Genomic DNA, 10,526 nt, shown 5'->3' on the forward strand with positions numbered 1-10,526 from the left:
TTCCACCCCTAGGGGTGGCGCCCAGCCCTAGATCCCATCTAGGGGGCGGCCAAGGGGGGAGAGAGGGGGGCGCACCACTAGGTGGGCCTTAGGCCCATCTGAGCCTAGGGTTTCCCCCTTTTCCCTTCTCTCTTTGCCTTGGGCCCTGGTGGGGGGCGCACCAGCCCACCTGGGGCTGGTCCCCTCTCACACTTGGCCCACGCAGCCCTCTGGGGTAGGTAGCCCCACCTGGTGGACCCCCGGGACCCTCCCGGTGGTCCCGATACGTTTCCGATAGCACCCGAAACTTTTCCGGTGACCAAAACAGGACTTCCCATATATAAATCTTTACCTCCGGACCATTCCGGAACTCCTCGTGATGTCCGGGATCTCATCCGGGACTCCGGACAACATTCGGTAACCGCGTACATACTTTCCCTATAACCCTAGCGTCATCGAACCTTAAGTGTGTAGACCCTACGGGTTCGGGAACCATGCAGACATGACCGAGACACCTCTCCGGCCAATAACCAACAGCGGGATCTGGATACCCATGTTGGCTCCCACATGTTCCATGATGATCTCATCGGATGAACCACGATGTCGAGGATTCAATCAATCCCGTATTCAATTCCCTTTGTCTAGCGGTACGATACTTGCCCGAGATTCGATCGTCGGTATCCCGATACCTTGTTCAATCTCGTTACCGGCAAGTCTCTTTACTCGTTCCGTAACACATCATCCCGTGATCAACTCCTTGATCACATTGTGCACATTATGATGATGTCCTACCGAGTGGGCCCAGAGATACCTCTCCGTTTACACGGAGTGACAAATCCTAGTCTCGATTCATGCCAACCCAACAGACACTTTCGGAGATACCTGTAGTGTACCTTTATAGCCACCCAGTTACGTTGTGACGTTTGGCACACCCAAAGCACTCCTACGGTATCCGGGAGTTGCACAATCTCATGGTCTAGGGAAATGATACTTGACATTAGAAAAGCTTTAGCATACGAACTACATGATCTTTGTGCTAGGCTTAGGATTGGGTCTCGTCCATCACATCATTCTCCTAATGATGTGATCCCGTTATCAACTACATCCAATGTCCATGGTCAGGAAACCGTAATCATCTATTGATCAACGAGCTAGTCAACTAGAGACTTACTAGGGACATGGTGTTGTCTATGTATCCACACATGTATCTGAGTTTCCTATCAATATAATTCTAGCATGGATAATAAACGATTATCATGAACAAGGAAATATAATAATAACCAATTTATTATTGCCTCTAGGTCATATTTCCAACATTATCTCCTAGGAGAGCCCCGAACCTGGGTAAGATCCGCCGGTGTGCATGTCTTCGCCTCATCTCGTTTCCTGCCATCGACGACGTCTTATTAGCCCCCTCCATGATAATCCATCCGTTGGCATATGTCGCACGACACCCCCAACATTTGGCGCCCACCATGGGGCTGGGTGCACCATTGTGTTTCGTCTGAAGAAGGTTGTGAGATTCTGCAAGAGATTCATGAAGGAGATTGTGGTCATCATGCCGGTTCTAAATCTCTCGTCGCCAAGGCTTTTCGTCATGGTTTTTATTGGTTGACGGCTCACGCTGATGCTAAGGATTTGGTCAGCAAATGTGACAGTTGTCAGAAATTTTCACGGCGAGCTCATGTTCCGGCTCACGAATTGAGGATGATTCCAATTACTTTGTCGTTTGTGACTTGGGGGCTTGATATGGTTGGGCCTTTTAAGAGGTCCCCAGATAAAAAGACCCACCTTCTAGTGGTGGTGGACAAGTTCACTAAGTGGGTTGAAGCAGAGCCAGTTAGCAAGTGTGACGCTGCAACGGCAGTTAAGTTTATCAAGAAGGTGATTTTCCATTTTGGCTTTCCCCACAGCATTATAATTGATAATGGTACTAATCTATCTGAAGGTGCCATGAAAGAATTTTGTCAACAAGAGCATATTTGACTTGATGTCTCCTCTGTGGCTCACCCCTAGTCCAATGGTCAAGCAGAACAAGCTAATCAAGAGATTCTGTGAGGTATCAAGCCCCGGCCTATGGTTCCTTTGCAAAGAACACCGGGCTGTTGGGTGGAGGAGTTACCCTCAGTATTATGGAGTATCAATACAACCCCTAACAGATTTATGGGTTACACTCCTTTTTTCATGGTTTATGGAGCAGAGGAGGTTCTCCCAAGTGACATCCGCCACGATTCACCCTGGGTGGCGGCTTACGTTGAAGCTGACAATGAATAAGCACGACAAGACGCACTTGACATATTAGATGAGGAGCGTGATATTGCGGCGACTCGTTCGGCGATTTACCAGCAAGATCTGCGTCGTTATCACAGCCGCCGGGTCAAAACCAGAACATTTCAAGATGGCGATTTGGTGCTCCGGCTCATCCAGGATCAAACGGATATGCATAAACTATCACCGCCTTGGGAAGGACCTTTCGTGGTCAGCAAGAATCTGCATAATGGGTCTTATTACCTTATTGATGTTCGAGACCACAAGGACTCACGCAAATCGAAGGAGGAGACCCGTCGGTCGTGGAACATTGCTCATACTTGAGACACCGGCTCTCATGATGTATATAATCTCATGGTGTATATATTATAGATAGTATAATAAAGCAGCATCCCTGATAATTCAGGGCCTCTGTCGTTTCACTTCCTTGAAGTTGAGTCTTTATCATCTCCTTACACGTTCATTTAAGAGGCTTGACGCCCAAACTGTAGGGACCAAAGAGATTTGGATGCGCAGCACAGCTCAAACATACGTCCCTAGCAAGCACAATTTGTCAGTATGTCACTTGGGGGCTTCCTGTTCAAGCATAGGCGTATTCGACCAAAGAGAACACAACGTTACTGTAACAGCCCCAAAAATTGGGTTATCAAATTTTTTGCTGTTATTCCTTCCTGGCACTCATTTTCAAAATATTTCTCCTGAGTTTGTTGGATGACTCTAAGAGTTCTTGTCATTTCCAACCTTTCAAAACCTTGCTCATGTCTTTGTCAGTGGGCAAGACCTCATTTGCAGCAGCTCAAACCCCCTCAAACCCTAATTCCAAATTTTGGAATATGTATATGGCCTTTGTGATCACAAATGAGCTATCATTTTCCTTAAGCTATCAATCATCCCATCTGTTCCCAGAGACCCTCCCATCCTTGTAAACCTTGGATATGCAAAAATATTGCCAAGTCTCATGCAATATTTTTTGAATTATGATTTCTTCCTTTTCTTGCTTTTCTAAGGAATAAAATCCAAAGGCATAGCTAGCCATCTCCTAAATTCATGTGAATTGGTGGATTTGATATTGATGCCTAATCCAAGCTCTGGCAAAGATATTGGCCATAATTAAAATAAGGAAAATTCCCTTTTCCCTATTTAATACCAATATTGCATTTCTGCCATTTTCCAAAGGAACTACTATTTTTATAGCAGAGAAAATTCCCACATAAATTGTGGAGCTTGTACTTGCTATATAATCACTAGTTCCATTCCTGTCTCATGATCCAGAGATCAAAAATTGGGCACATGATCCAATGCAAGTTTCTGCCTTCTCTGAAATTTTGCAAAGGAAGTGCCTTATTCCTAATTCCAATTGAGCTGCAATTTGTCAGGGTGATTAACCTTGATAAATCACCCTTGGATACCAAATACGAACTCAATCCATTCATCCTAGCTCCCTATGCAATTTTTTCAAGTTTCTAACCAGAATGCAACTTTGTGAAGAAAGTACCTTCATAGAGTTTTAAAATGGGATGAAACTTTGCCATCCTCTCTAGTATTACAAATCATTAGCCTCCACCCAAATTCAGCTCATTTCATTGAACTATGAGAGCACAGGAGCAATTATTGTTTTTTGTCCAAATTTTTAGTTTGTGAAGCAAGTATATTTTATCTTGCTCCATTATGGCTGAAAATATTTACAAGCCTTCTCCTATCCATATAACCCACCTACCCAAGAGTTTGGCTCATTCCATGTAGCCAATATTTTCTTAGAGTTTTGGGGTTATGCATTAGAGACAGCCGCATTCACATTAGGGCACCATCTAAATCCGTTGAGATGACACCGTATGAACTATGGTTTGGCAAGAAACCAAAGATGTCGTTTCTTAAAGTTTGGGGTTGCGATGCTTATGTGAAAAAGTTTCAAGCTGATAAGCTCGAACCCAAATCGGAGTAGTGCGTCTTCATAGGATACCCAAAAGAAACTGTTCGGTACACCTTCTATCACAGATCCGAAGGCAAGATATTTTGTTGCTAAGAATGGATCCTTTCTAGAGAAGGAGTTTCTCTCGAAAGAAGTGAGTGGGAGGAAAGTAGAACTTGATGAGGTAATTGTACCTTCTCCCAAATTGGAGAGTAGTTCATCACAGAAATCAGTTCCAGTGATTCCTACACCAATTAGTGAGGAAGGTAATGATGATGATCATGAAACTTTAGATCAAGTTACTACCAAACCTTGTAGGTCAACCAAAGTACGGTCCGCACCAGAGTGGTACGGTAATCCTGTTCTGGAAGTCATGTTACTAGAGCATGACGACCCTACGAACTATGAGGAAGCAATGATGAGCCCAAATTTCGCAAAATGGCTTGAGGCCATGAAAACTGAGATGGGATCCATGTATGAGAACAAAGTATGGACTTTGATTGACTTGCCCGATGATCGATGAGTCATTTAAAATAAATGGATCTTCAAGAGGAAGACATGCACTAATAGTAGTGTTACTATCTACAAATCTCGAATTGTCGCAAAAATGTTTTCGACAAGTTCAAGGTGTTGACTACGATGAGATTTTCTCACTCGTATCGATGCTTAAAAGTCTGTCCGAACCATGTTAGCAGTTGTCGCATTTTATGAAATCTGGCAAATGGATGTCAAAACTGCATTCGATAATGGATTTCTTAAAGAAGAGTTGTATATGATGCAACCAGAAGGTTTTGTCGATCCTAAAGGTGCTAAAAAGTGAGCTAGCTCCAGTTGGAATATATGCTTTGATAAAGTGATCAAAGCATATGGTTTTATACAGAATTGTGGTGAAGCTTGTATTTACAAGAAAGTGAGTGGGAGCACTACATCATTTCTGATAAGTATATGTGAATGCAATATTGTTGATCACAAATAATGTAGAATTTTCTGGAAAGAATAAAGGAATGTTTGAAAGGAGTTTTTCAAAGAAAGACCTCGGTGAAGATACTTACATATTGAGCATCAAGATCTATAGAGATAGATCAAGACGCTTGATATATTTTCAATGAGTACATACCTTGACAAGATTTTGAAGTAGTTCAAAATGGAACAGTCAAAGAAGGAGTTCTTGCATGTGTTGCAAGGTGTGAAGTTGAGTAAAGACTCAAAACCCGACCACGGCAGAAAATAGAAAGAGAATGAAAAGTCATTCCCTATGCCTCAGTCATAGGTTCTATAAAGTATGTTATGCTGTGTACCAGACCTATTGTGTACCTCACCATAAGTTTGGCAAGAGGGTACAATAGTGATCCAGGAGTGGATCACTGGACAACGGTCAAATATATCCTTAGTGGAATAAGGAAATGTTTCTCGGTTATGGGGGTGACAAAGAGTTCATCATAAAGAGTTGAGTCAATGCAAGCTTTGACACCGATCTGGATGACTCTAAGTCTCGATCTAGATACATATTGAAAGTGGGAGCAATTAGCTAGAGTAGCTCCGTGCAAAGCATTGTAGACATAGAAAATTTGCAAAATACATACTACTCTGAATGTGACAGACCCATTAACTAAATTTCTCTCACAAGCAAAACATGATCACTCTTTGGGTGTTAATCACATAGAGATGTGAACTAGATTATTGAATCTAGTAAACCCTTTGGGTGTTAGTCACATGGAGATGTGAACTAATCACATAAAGATGTGAACTATTGGTGTTAAATCACATGACAATGTGAACTAGATTATTGACTCTCGTGCAAGTGGGAGACTAAAGGAAATATGCCCTAGAGGCGATAATAAATTTGTTATTTATATTTCCTTATATCATGACAAATGTTTATTATTCATGCTAGAATTGTATTAACCAGAAACTTAGTACATGTGTGAATACATAGACAAACAGAGTGTCCCTAGTATGCCTCTACTTGACTAGCTCGTTAATCAAAGATGGTTAAGTTTCCTAGCCATGGACATGTGTTGTCATTTGATGAACATGATCACATCATTAGAGAATGGTGTGATGGACAAGACCCATCCATTAGCTTAGCATAATGATCGTTCAGTTTTATTGCTACTGTTTTCTTCATGAATTATACATGTTCCTATGACTATGAGATTATGCAACTCCCGAAAACCGGAGGAACACCATGTGTGCTATCAAACATCACAACGTAACTGGTGATTATAAAGATGCTCTATAGGTGTCTCCAATGGTGTTTGTTGAGTTGGCATAGATCGAGATTAGGGTTTTTCACTCCGTCTATCGGAGAGGTATCTCTGGGACCTCTCGGTAATACACATCACTATAAGCCTTGTAAGCAATTTGACTAATGAGTTAGTTGTGGGATGATGCATTACGGAACGAGTAAAGAGACTTTCCGGTAACGAGATTGAACTAGGTATTGAGATACCGACGATCGAATCTTGGACAAGTAACATACCGATGACAAAGGAAACAACATAAGTTGTTATGTGGTTTGACCGATAAAGATCTTCGTAGAATATGTAGGAACCAATATGAGCATCCAAGTTCCTCTATTGGTTATTGACCGGAGATGAGTCTCGGTCATGTCTACATAGTTCTCGAACCCGTAGGGTCCGCACGCTTAACGTTCTATGACGATTTGTATTATGACTAATGTGATTTGATGACCGAAGTTTGTTCGGAGTCCCGGATGAGATCGGGGACATGACGAGGAGTCTCGAAATGTTCGAGACATAAAGATCGATATATTGGAAGGCTATATTCTGACATCTGAAAGGTTCCGAGTGATTCGAGTATTTTTCGGAGTACCGGAGAGTTACGGGAATTCGTATTGGGCCTTAATGGGCCATACGGGAAAGGAGAGAAAGGTCTTAAGGGTGGCCGCGCCCTTCCCCATGGACTGGTCCGAATTGGACTAGGGAAAGGGGGCGCCCCCTTCCTTCATTCTCCTTCTACCTTCCCTTTTTCCTATTCCATGTGGGAGGTGGAATCCTACTAGGACTAGGGAGTCCTAGTAGGACTCCACACTTTGGGCGCGCCCTATGAGGGCCGGCCTCCTCCTCCCTCCATCATTTATATACGTGGCCAGGAGGCACCCCATAGACACACAAGTTGATCATTGATCTCTTAGCCATGTGAGATGCCCCCTCCACCATAATCCACCTCGGTCATATTGTAGCGGGGCTTAAGCGAAACCCTGTTCTGGTAGCATCATCATCACCGTTATCATGTTGTCGTGTTGACGAAGCTCTCCCTCGAGACTCTGCTGGGTCGTGAGTTCATGGGACGTCACCGAGCCGAACGTGTGCAGATCGTGGAGGTGACGTACTTCCGATACTAGGATCAGTCGGTCGTGAAGACATATGACTACATCAACCGTGTTGTCATAACGCTACGATCTACGAGGGTACGTAGACAACACTCTCCCCTCTCGTTGCTATGCATCACCATGATCTTGCGTGTGCGTAGGAATTTTTTTGAAATTACTATGTTCCCCAACACTTGCGGTGAAGGTAAAGGCCTAATCCAGTTTGAGGTGGTATTGCTTATGTCTGGGTTACTAGGGAACGAATACGCTTGACCTAGCTTTCGATCTCTTGTCTCTCGTCCCAACTTGCTGTCGGGTCGTCCATTTATATACTTAGGTTGACGCCCGGTGGCTTACAGAGTCCCGGCCAGCTTATAAACATGTCCGACCCAGTGACTTAATTACAATTGCCTTATAATACAAGTCATACACATATGGCGGTTTACACCTACAGGCCTTAAGCCGCCCTTGGGCCTTGGGCTCTTCATAAGTCATCCTCATGAACCACCATCTCCGATTCCTTCATGGGCTTTGTCTTGTGAGTCGACATGAGTATAACCCAGCCACGCCTGGGCGGGTTAACTCAATAGCTATATCCCCAACATGTATGACTGCTCTGACTTTTGTGAAAAGATTGTTGAGGTTTTCATGGATGACTTTTCTGTTTATGGGAAGTCTTTTGATGATTTTTTAAGCAATCTTGAGCGAGTTTTGCAGAGATGTGAACAAAAAAATCTTGTCTTCAATTGGGAGAAGTGCCACTTTATGGTTAATAAAGGCATTGTCTTGGGTCATAAAATTTCTGAAAGAGGTATTGAAGTTGACCAAGCTAAGGTTGATGCAATTGAGAAAATGCCATGTCCTAAGGACATCAAAGGTATTCGTAGTTTCCTAGGTCATGCTGGTTTCTATAGGAGGTTTATTAAAGACTTCTCTAAAATTTCTAGGCCTCTCACTAGTCTTTTGCAAAAGGATGTTCCTTTTGTTTTTGATGATGATTGTCTTGAAGCCTTTGAAACACTCAAAAAAGCCTTAATTTCTGCACCTATTGTTCAACCACCTGATTGGAACTTGCCTTTTGAAATTATGTGTGATGCTAGTGATTATTCTATTGGTTTGTTCTAGGACAAAGAGTTGATAAGAAATTGAATGTTATTCATTATTCTAGTAAAACTCTAGACAATGCTCAAAGAAATTATGCTACTGCTGAAAAAGAATTCTTAGAAGTGGTGTTTGCTTGTGATAAGTTTAGACCTTATATTATTGATTCCAAAGTAACTGTTCACACAGACCATGCTGCTATTAAATATCTTATGGAAAAGAAAGATGCTAAACCTAGACTTATTCATTGGGTTCTCTTGTTACAAGAATTTGATTTGCATATTATTGATAGAAAAGGAGCTGAGAACCCCATAGCTGATTGATGACCCACAAGTATAGGGGATCTATCGTAGTCCTTTCGATAAGTAAGAGTGTAGAACCCAACGAGGAGCAGAAGGAAATAATAAGCGGTTTCCAGCAAGGTATTCTCTGCAAGTACTAAAATAAGTGGTAACAGATAGTTTTGTGATAGGATAATTTGTAACAAGCAACAAGTAACAAAAGTAAATAAAGTGCAACAAGGTGGCCCAATCCTTTTTGTAGCAAAGGACAAGCCTGGACAAACTCTTATATAGAGAAAAGCGCTCCCGAGGACACATGGGAATATCGTCAAGCTAATTTTCATCACGTTCATATGATTCGTGTTCGGTACTTTGATAATTTGGTATGTGGGTGGACCGGTGCTTGGGTACTGTCCTTACTTGGACAAGCATCCCACTTATGATTAACCTCTATTGCAAGCATCCGCAACTACAACAAAAGTATTAAGGTAAACCTAACCATAGCATGAAACATATGGATCCAAATCAGCCCCTTACGAAGCAGCGCATAAACTAGGGTTTAAGCTTCTGTCACTCTAGCAACCCATCATCTACTTATTACTTCCCAATGCCTTCCTCTAGGCCCAAATAATGGTGAAGTGTTATGTAGTCAACGTTCACATAACACCACTAGAGGAGAGACAACATACATCTCATAAAAATATCGAACGAATACCAAATTCACATGACTGCTAATAGCAAGACTTCTCCCATGTCCCCAGGAACAAAAGTAACTACTCACAAAGCATATTCATGTTCATAATCAGAGGGGTATTAATATGCATATAGGATCTAAACATATGATCTTCCACCAAACAAACCAACTAGCATCAACTACAAGGAGTAATTAACACTACTAGCAACCTACTAGCACCAATCCCAGACTTGAAGACAAGAATTGGATACAAGAGATGACCTAGGGTTTTGAGAGGAGATGGTGCTGATGAAGATGTTGATGGAGATTTCCCTCTCCCGATGAGAGGAGCGTTGGTGATGCCGATGGCGATGATTTCCCCTCTCGGAGGGAAGTTTCCCCGGCAGAACAGCTTTGCCTGAGCCCTAGATTGGTTCCGCCAAGGTTCCGCCTCGTGGCGGCAGAGTTTCGTCCGGGGAGATGGCTTATGATTTTTTCCTCATCAAAAGACTCCATATAACAGAAGATGGATATCGGAGGGCCACCAGGGGGCCCACGAGGTAGGGGCGCGCCTAGGGGGTAGGGCGCGCCCCCACCCTCGTGGGCAGGGTGTGGCCCCCTGGTGAACTTCTTGCGCTCGGTATTTTTTATATATTCTGAAAACATCTTCCGTGAAGTTTCAGGACTTTTGGAGCTGTGCGGAATAGGTCTCTAATATTTGCTCCTTTTCCATCCTAGAATCCCAGCTGCCGGCATTCTCCCTCTTTATGTAAACCTTGTAAAATAGGAGAGAATAGGCATAAGTATTGTGACATAATGTGTAATAACAGCCCATAATGCAATAAATATCGATATAAAAGCATGATGCAAAATGGACGTATCAACTCCCCCAAGCTTAGACCTCGCTTGTCCTTAAGCAAAAGCCGAAATCAAAAAATGTGTCCACATGTTTAGAGATAGAGGTGTCGATAAAATTAAAAT

The sequence above is a fragment of the Triticum dicoccoides genome, chromosome 5A, assembly GCF_002162155.2.
Source record: "Triticum dicoccoides isolate Atlit2015 ecotype Zavitan chromosome 5A, WEW_v2.0, whole genome shotgun sequence".
NCBI lineage: Eukaryota > Viridiplantae > Streptophyta > Magnoliopsida > Poales > Poaceae > Triticum > Triticum dicoccoides.